Here is a 9,897-nt window from a genome sequence, read left to right as displayed (position 1 = left end):
AAAAATGGACTATTTGTGATTTCGTAGCTCTACATTAATTTTTCAGCCATATTAGATGATGGACAGCTCCAAAATGCTAAGAAGCAAGAGATCAGGCAGTTTCAAACTGGAAACATGTCTAAATCTCATGCTTGAAGATATAAGAAGCCAAGAAGCCAAAAAAGCTTTATCTCAGCGAAAGAAGTGAAAAATGGACTATCTCTGATTTCGTAGCTCTACATTAAATTTTCAGCCATATTAGATGATGGACAGCTCCAAAATGCTAAGAAGCAATAGATCAGGCAGTTTCAAACTGGAAACAGGTCTAAATCTCATGTTTTAAGATATAAGAAGCCTAGAAGCCAAAAAAGCTTTATCTCAGCGAAATAAGTGAAAAATGGACTATCTCTGATTTCGTAGCTCTACATTAAATTTTCAGCCATATTAGATGATGGACAGCTCCAAAATGCTAAGAAGCAATAGATCAGGCAGTTTCAAACTGGAAACAGGTCTAAATCTCATGTTTTAAGATATAAGAAGCCTAGAAGCCAAAAAAGCTTTATCTCAGCGAAAGAAGTGAAAAATGGACTATCTCTGATTTCGTAGCTCTACATTAAATTTTCAGCCATATTAGATGATGGACAGCTCCAAAATGCTAAGAAGCAATAGATCAGGCAGTTTCAAACTGGAAACAATTCTAAAAATCATGTTTTAAGACATAAGAAGCCAAGAAGCCAAAAAAGCTTTATCTCAGCGAAATAAGTGAAAAATGGACTATCTCTGATTTCGTAGCTCTACATTAAATTTTAAGCCATATTAGATGATGGACAGCTCCAAAATGCTAAGAAGCAATAGATCAGGCAGTTTCAAACTGGAAACAGTCTAAATTCATGTTTAAGATATAAGAAGCCAGAAGCCAAAAAAGCTTTATCTCAGCAAATAAGTGAAAAATGGACTATTCTGATTTCGTAGCTCTACATTAATTTTCAGCCATATTAGATGATGGACAGCTCCAAAATGCTAAGAAGCAATAGATCAGGCAGTTTCAAACTGGAAACATGTCTAAATCTCATGTTTGAAGATATAAGAAGCCAAGAAGCCAAAAAAGCTTTATCTCAGCAAAAGAAGTGAAAAATGGACTATCTCTGATTTCGTAGCTCTACATTAAATTTTCAGCCATATTAGATGATGGACAGCTCCAAAATGCTAAGAAGCAATAGATCAGGCAGTTTCAAACTGGAAACAGGTCTAAATATCATGTTTTAAGATATAAGAAGCCAAGAAGCCAAAAAAGCTTTATCTCAGCGAAATAAGTGAAAAATGGACTATCTCTGATTTCGTAGCTCTACATTAAATTTTCAGCCATATTAGATGATGGACAGCTCCAAAATGCTAAGAAGCAATAGATCAGGCAGTTTCAAACTGGAAACAAGTCTAAATATCATGTTTTAAGATATAAGAAGCCAAGAAGCCAAAAAAGCTTTATCTCAGCAAAATAAGTGAAAAATGGACTATCTCTGATTTCGTAGCTCTACATTAATTTTTCAGCCATATTAGATGATGGACAGCTCCAAAATGCTAAGAAGCAATAGATCAGGCAGTTTCAAACTGGAAACAGGTCTAAATCTCATGTTTTAAGATATAAGAAGCCTAGAAGCCAAAAAAGCTTTATCTCAGCGAAATAAGTGAAAAATGGACTATCTCTGATTTCGTAGCTCTACATTAAATTTTCAGCCATATTAGATGATGGACAGCTCCAAAATGCTAAGAAGCAATAGATCAGGCAGTTTCAAACTGGAAACAGGTCTAAATCTCATGTTTTAAGATATAAGAAGCCAAGAAGCCAAAAAAGCTTTATCTCAGCGAAAGAAGTGAAAAATGGACTATCTCTGATTTCGTAGCTCTACATTAATTTTCAGCCATATTAGATGATGGACAGCTCCAAAATGCTAAGAAGCAATAGATCAGGCAGTTTCAAACTGGAAACAGGTCTAAATCTCATGTTTTAAGATATAAGAAGCCTAGAAGCCAAAAAAGCTTTATCTCAGCGAAATAAGTGAAAAATGGACTATCTCTGATTTCGTAGCTCTACATTAATTTTTCAGCCATATTAGATGATGGAAAGCTCCAAAATGCTAAGGAGCAATAGATCAGGCAGTTTCAAACTGGAAACATGTCTAAATCTCATGTTTTAAGATATAAGAAGCCAAGAAGCCAAAAAAGCTTTATCTCAGCGAAATAAGTGAAAAATGGACTATCTCTGATTTCGTAGCTCTACATTAATTTTTCAGCCATATTAGATGATGGAAAGCTCCAAAATGCTAAGGAGCAATAGATCAGGCAGTTTCAAACTGGAAACAGGTCTAAATCTCATGTTTTAAGATATAAGAAGCCAAGAAGCCAAAAAAGCTTTTTCTCAGCAAAAGAAGTGAAAAATGGACTATCTCTGATTTCTAGCTCTACATTAATTTTTCAGCCATATTAGATGATGGTAGCTCCAAAATGCTAAGAAGCAATAGATCAGGCAGTTTCAAACTGGAAACCGTCTAAATCTCATGTTTGAAGATATAAGAAGCCTAGAAGCCAAAAAAGCTTTATCTCAGCGAAAGAAGTGAAAAATGGACTATCTCTGATTTCGTAGCTCTACATTAATTTTCAGCCATATTAGATGATGGACAGCTCCAAAATGCTAAGAAGCAATAGATCAGGCAGTTTCAAATGGAAAAGGTCTAAATCTCATGTTTAAAATATAAGAAGCCAAGAAACCAATAAAGCTTTATCTCAGCAAAATAATTGAAAAATGGACTATCTCTGATTTCGTAGCTCTACCTTAATTTTTCAGCCATATTAGATGATGGCCAGCTCCAAAATGCTAAGAGCAATAGATCAGGCAGTTTCAAACTGGAAACAGGTCTAAATATCATGTTTTAAGATATAAGAAGCCTAGAAGCCAAAAAAGCTTTATCTCAGCAAAAGAAGTGAAAAATGGACTATCTCTGATTTCGAAGCTCTACATTAATTTTTCAGCCATATTAGATGATGGACAGCTCCAAAATGCTAAGAAGCAATAGATCAGGCAGTTTCAAACTGGAAACAGGTCTAAATCTCATGTTTTAAGATATAAGAAGCCTAGAAGCCAAAAAAGCTTTATCTCAGCGAAAGAAGTGAAAAATGGACTATCTCTGATTTCGTAGCTCTACATTAATTTTCAGCCATATTAGATGATGGACAGCTCCAAAATGCTAAGAAGCAAAGATCAGGCAGTTTCAAATGGAAACAGTCTAAATCTCATGTTTAAGATATAAGAAGCCAAGAAGCCAAAAAAGCTTTATCTCAGCGAAAGAAGTGAAAAATGGACTATCTCTGATTTCGTAGCTCTACATTAATTTTCAGCCATATTAGATGATGGACAGCTCCAAAATGCTAAAAAGCAAGAGATCAGGCAGTTTCAAACTGGAAACAGGTCTAAATCTCATGTTTTAAGATATAAGAAGCCTAGAAGCCAAAAAAGCTTTATCTCAGCGAAATAAGTGAAAAATGGACTATCTCTGATTTCGTAGCTCTACATTAAATTTTCAGCCATATTAGATGATGGACAGCTCCAAAATGCTAAGAAGCAATAGATCAGGCAGTTTCAAACTGGAAACAGGTCTAAATCTCATGTTTTAAGATATAAGAAGCCTAGAAGCCAAAAAAGCTTTATCTCAGCGAAATAAGTGAAAAATGGACTATCTCTGATTTCGTAGCTCTACATTAATTTTTCAGCCATATTAGATGATGGACAGCTCCAAAATGCTAAGAAGCAATAGATCAGGCAGTTTCAAACTGGAAACATGTCTAAATCTCATGTTTTAAGATATAAGAAGCCTAGAAGCCAAAAAAGCTTTATCTCAGCGAAAGAAGTGAAAAATGGACTATCTCTGATTTCGTAGCTCTACATTAAATTTTCAGCCATATTAGATGATGGACAGCTCCAAAATGCTAAGAAGCAATAGATCAGGCAGTTTCAAACTGGAAACAAGTCTAAATATCATGTTTTAAGATGTAAGAAGCCAAGAAGCCAAAAAAGCTTTATCTCAGCAAAAGAAGTGAAAAATGGAGTATCTCTGATTTCGTATCTCTACATTAATTTTTCAGCCATATTAGATGATGGAAAGCTCCAAAATGCTAAGAGCAATAGATCAGGCAGTTTCAAACTGGAAACAGGTCTAAATTCATGTTTAAGATAAAAGAAGCCAAGAAGCCAAAAAAGCTTTATCTCAGCGAAAGAAGTGAAAAATGGACTATCTCTAATTTCGTAGCTCTACATTAAATTTTCACCATATTAGATGATGGACAGCTCCAAAATGCTAAGAAGCAAAGATCAGGCAGTTTCAAACGGAAACAGGTCTAAATCTCATGTTTCAAGATATAAGAAGCCAGAAGCCAAAAAAGCTTTATCTCAGCGAAATAAGTGAAAAATGGACTATCTCTGATTTCGTAGCTCTACATTAAATTTTCAGCCATATTAGATGATGGACAGCTCCAAAATGCTAAGAAGTAAAAGATCAGGCAATTTCAAACTTGAAACAGGTCTAAATATCATGTTTTAAGATATAAGAAGCCAAGAAGCCAAAAAAGCTTTATCTCAGCGAAATAATTGAAAAATGGACTATCTCTGATTTCGTAGCTCTACATTAAATTTTCAGCCATATTAGATGATGGACAGCTCCAAAATGCTAAGAAGCAATAGATCAGGCAGTTTCAAACTGGAAACAAGTTTAAATATCATGTTTTAAGATATAAGAAGCCAAAAGCCAAAAAAGCTTTTTCTCAGCAAAAGAAGTGAAAAATGGACTATCTCTGATTTCCTAGCTCTACATTAATTTTTCAGCCATATTAGATGATGGAAAGCTCCAAAATGCTAAGGAGCAATAGATCAGGCAGTTTCAAACTGGAAACAGGTCTAAATCTCATGTTTGAAGATATAAGAAGCCTAGAAGCCAAAAAGCTTTATCTCAGCGAAAGAAGTGAAAAATGGACTATCTCTGATTTCGTAGCTCTACATTAAATTTTCAGCCATATTAGATGATGGACAGCTCCAAAATGCTAAGAAGCAATAGATCAGGCAGTTTCAAACTGGAAACAAGTCTAAATATCATGTTTTAAGATATAAGAAGCCAAGAAGCCAAAAAAGCTTTTCTCAGCAAAAGAAGTGAAAAATGGACTATCTCTGATTTCGTAGCTCTACATTAAATTTTCAGCCATATTAGATGATGGACAGCTCCAAAATGCTAAGAAGTAAAAGATCAGGCAGTTTCAAACTGGAAACAGGTCTAAATCTCATGTTTTAAGATATAAGAAGCCTAGAAGCCAAAAAAGCTTTATCTCAGCGAAATAAGTGAAAAATGGACTATCTCTGATTTCGTAGCTCTACATTAATTTTTCAGCCATATTAGATGATGGACAGCTCCAAAATGCTAAGAAGCAATAGATCAGGAATTTTCAAACTGGAAACATGTCTAAATATCATGTTTTAAGATATAAGAAGCCAAGAAGCCAAAAAAGCTTTATCTCAGCAAAATAAGTGAAAAATTGACTATTTGTGATTTCGTAGCTCTACATTAATTTTTCAGCCATATTAGATGATGGACAGCTCCAAAATGCTAAGAAGCAATAGATCAGGCAGTTTCAAACTGGAAACATGTCTAAATATCATGTTTTAAGATATAAGAAGCCAAGAAGCCAAAAAAGCTTTATCTCAGCAAAAGAAGTGAAAAATGGACTATCTCTGATTTCGTAGCTCTACATTAAATTTTCAGCCATATTAGATGATGGACAGCTCCAAAATGCTAAGAAGCAATAGATCAGGCAGTTTCAAACTGGAAACATGTCTAAATCTCATGCTTGAAGATGTAAGAAGCCAAGAAGCAAAAAAGCTTTATCTCAGCAAAAGAAGTGAAAAATGGACTATCTCTGATTTCGTAGCTCTACATTAAATTTTCAGCCATATTAGATGATGGACAGCTCCAAAATGCTAAGAAGTAAAAGATCAGGCAGTTTCAAACAGGAAACAGGTCTAAATCTCATGTTTGAAGATATAAGAAGCCTAGAAGCCAAAAAAGCTTTATCTCAGCGAAATAAGTGAAAAATGGACTATTTGTGATTTCGTAGCTCTACATTAAATTTTCAGCCATATTAGATGATGGACAGCTCCAAAATGCTAAGAAGCAATAGATCAGGCAGTTTCAAACTGGAAACAGGTCTAAATCTCATGTTTGAAGATATAAGAAGCCTAGAAGCCAAAAAAGCTTTATCTCAGCGAAATAAGTGAAAAATGGACTATTTGTGAGCTGTCCATCATGCCATATTGGATGATGGACAGCTCCAAAATGCTAAGAAGCAATAGATCTGGCAGTTTCAAACTGGAAACAGGTCTAAATCTCATGTTTGAAGATACAAGTAACTTAGAAGCCAAAAAAGCTTTATCTCAGCGAACGAAGTGAAAAATGGACTATCTCTGAATTCGTAGCTCTACATTAAATTTTCAGCCATATTAGATGATGGACAGCTCCAAAATGCTAAGAAGCAATGCTAAGATCAGGCAGTTTCAAACTGGAAACAAGTCTAAATATCATGTTTTAACAGAGTTGAAGCCAAAATCGCTTCAGCGAAAGAAGTAATAAATGGACATCTTGAGATTACGAAGCTCCACAGTTAAGTTCCAATTTTGTTAGATGTTGAACAGCTTCTAAATGCTGAAAAGCCGTATATCTGGCTGTTTTAAACTGGAATCAGGTCTCATTCTTATGTTTAAATAGAGTTGAAGCCAAAATCGCTTTATCTCAGCGAAAAAAGTAATAAATGGACATCTTGAGATTACGAAGCTCCATAGTTAAGTTCCTATTTAGTTCGATGTTGACCAGCTTCAAAATGCTGAAAAGCCGTATGTCTGGCTGTTTTAAACTGGAATCAGGTCAAATTCTTATGTTTTAATAGAGTTGAAGCAAAAATCGCATTATCTCAGCAAAAGAAGTACTAAATGGACTTATTGAGTTTACGAAGCTCCACACTTAAGTTCCAATTTAGTCAGATGCTGAACAGCTTCAAAATGCTGAAAAGTCGTAGATCTGGCTGTTTTAAACTGGAATCAGGTCTAATTCTTATGTTTTAATAGAGTTGAGCCAAAATCGCTTTATCTCAGCTAAAGAAGTAATAAATGGACTTATTGTGTTTACGAAGCTCCACAGTCAATTTTCAGTTTAGTTAGATTTTGGACAGCTCCGAAATGCTGAGAAGCAGTACATCTGGCTTTTTTAAACTGGAATCAGGTCTAAATCTTATGTTTTAATAGAGTTGAAGCCAAAACCGCTTTATCTCAACGAAAGAAGTAATAAATGGACATCTTGAGTTTACGAAGCTCCACAGTTAAGTTCCAATTTAGTTAGATGTTGACCAGCTTCAAAATGCTGAAAAGCCGTATATCTGGCTGTTTTAAACTGGAATCAGGTCTAATTCTTATGTTTTAATAGAGTTGAAGCCAAAATCGCTTTATCTCAGCGAAATTAGTAATAAATGGACTTAATGAGTTTACGGAGCTCCACAGTCAATTTTCTGTTTAGTTAGATTTTGAACAGCTTCAACATGCTGAAAAGCAGTACATCTGGCTGTTTTAAACTGGAATCAGGTCTAATTCTTATGTTTTAATAGAGTTGAAGCCAAAATCACATTATCTCATTGAAAGAAGTAATAAATGGACTTCTTGAGTTTACGAAGCTCCACAGTTAAGTTCCAATTTAGTTAGATGTTGAACCTCTTCAAAATGCTAAAAAGCCATATATCTGGCTGTTTTCAACTGGAATCAGGTCAAATTCATCCATCCATCCATCCATCCATCCATTTTCTTCCGTTTATCCGGGGTCGGGTCGCAAGGGCAGCAACTTTAGAAGGGAGGCCCAGACTTCCCTCTCCCCAGCCACTTCTTCCAGCTCCTCCGGGGGAATCCCAAGGCGTTCCCAGGCCAGCCGAGAGACATAGTCCCTCCAGCGTGTCCTGGGTCTTCCCCGAGGCCTCTTCCCGGTAGGACGTGCCCGGAACACCTCACCAGGGAGGCGTCCAGCCAGGAGGCATCCTTACCAGATGCCCGAGCCACCTCATCTGGCTCCTCTCGACGTGGAGGATCAGCGACTCTACTCTGAGTTCCTCCCGGATGACCGAGCTTCTCACCCTATCTCTAAGGGAGAGCCCAGCCACCCTGCGGAGGAAGCCCATTTCGGCCGCTTGTACCCATGATCTCGTTCTTTCGGTCATGACCCAAAGCTCATGACCATAGATGAGGGTGGGAACGTAGATCGACCGGTAAATCGAGAGCTTCGCTTTTTGGCTCAGCTCTCTCTTCACCATGGACTCAGAGCTTCACCGTCGGGAGTTTTTATAGTTTGGACGAAGCGGCCGCTGAAGTTGGCTTACGATTGAGTGTTCGGGACACCTTCGTAGCTACCAGCTGTGATCCAACTATAAGGAGCAACTTTACTGTACATCGTAAGTGAACTGCAATATCCAGAGGCAGCTCTATGGAGCATCGAGTTGAAAGAATGAGAGTGGCAAGCCTTGGAGATCTGCATCGGAGGCCATCTTTCAGACCTGCACCGCTGCTGTCCGTCCAGGATCCTCCGGTTGCCCAGACGTTGCACGGTAAGCTACCGCTGATGTTTGTTTTCCAACTACAGTCATATTTAATCAATAGGGCTCAATTACGATCGCGGAAGGTTTTGAGTTGATCTCGGCAGTAGGTGGCAAACTGAACGCCTCCAGGATGTTGAGACCAGCACGTCCTCTGATCCAATACATCTTATTAAGGATAAAATCAACAAAACGTCTTCAAATTAATGGCCCAACAAAATTAATAATCTCAGTAATTATTGTTTTATTATTGCAAGGTGTGTGCATTTCGATACCATTACAAAAAATAAAAAGGGACTCAAAGACCCTGATGAGTAGAGCGAAGTTTAAATTGACTAATCAGCCACCTCTGTGTTCATGAGGAGATGCTTGTTAACCGAGAATTAAATATGAAGCCTGAAAACCTAATATCTTAACGGACTGAATCCGTTGTGTTTTTAGTTAATCTATGCTGGGTTTGTGGGGCGCAAGCGGTTGCCACGGCAACAGGTTGATTAAACGAGAGTAATAAGGTAGGTTTAGAGTCGATCGCCGTTATTTTACCTTTGTTAACAAACAACCTGAATACAGTGACCTTTAGTGAGGGTACAGAATGGAGAATGGATAAAAGCTGAACTCCTACTACAATCTTTGCCTCTCTTGGTTACATCCCTGAGGTGTGCCAAGTGTGGCCCACATGCATATGCATATAAAGTAAATATGACTATTAATTTAAGCAGTTCTTTGTATGTATAACTTGCAAACCGTAGTTTGCCTGTTTTTGGTTAACATATGTGATAGGTATTTTCCTAGAACCTACATAAAAGAACCACAGACAACGTATATGAATTTATGACTAAACTTCTGCAAAAGGAGAAGACTCTGTCAACTGCTCCTCCGAGCCGTTCACAGAGCGTTCTGAAGATCTTTGGGTAGAGCTTGTCTTTTATTTTCAAACTTCAAAAAGGGAGGATAGGCAAGATAGACAGCAGAGGAAAAACAGCAAAGGTCGTCAAACATTTTACCTAAACACAGCAAAGGTCGTAAAACAATTTACCTAAACAACTAGCAACCCAGTTCCAGATGCGATATCTGATCTACGGCCTGAGCCCGGTTCAAATCTCGGTCAAACTGTTTCACCTGAAGATGAACAGGCAGCTGTGACCCCCAGGTCAGTTAATACACACACTAAAGAAGAGAACACTTTAAACTGACTAACATTAGACTGAATATGAACTAAAGTAACAACAAAATGATAATATCAAAAAATCTCTATCA

The sequence above is a fragment of the Poecilia reticulata genome, chromosome 23, assembly GCF_904066995.2.
Source record: "Poecilia reticulata chromosome 23, P_reticulata-male-v2, whole genome shotgun sequence".
NCBI classification, from domain to species: domain Eukaryota; kingdom Metazoa; phylum Chordata; class Actinopteri; order Cyprinodontiformes; family Poeciliidae; genus Poecilia; species Poecilia reticulata.
Note: the sequence above shows the minus strand (reverse complement) of the source record.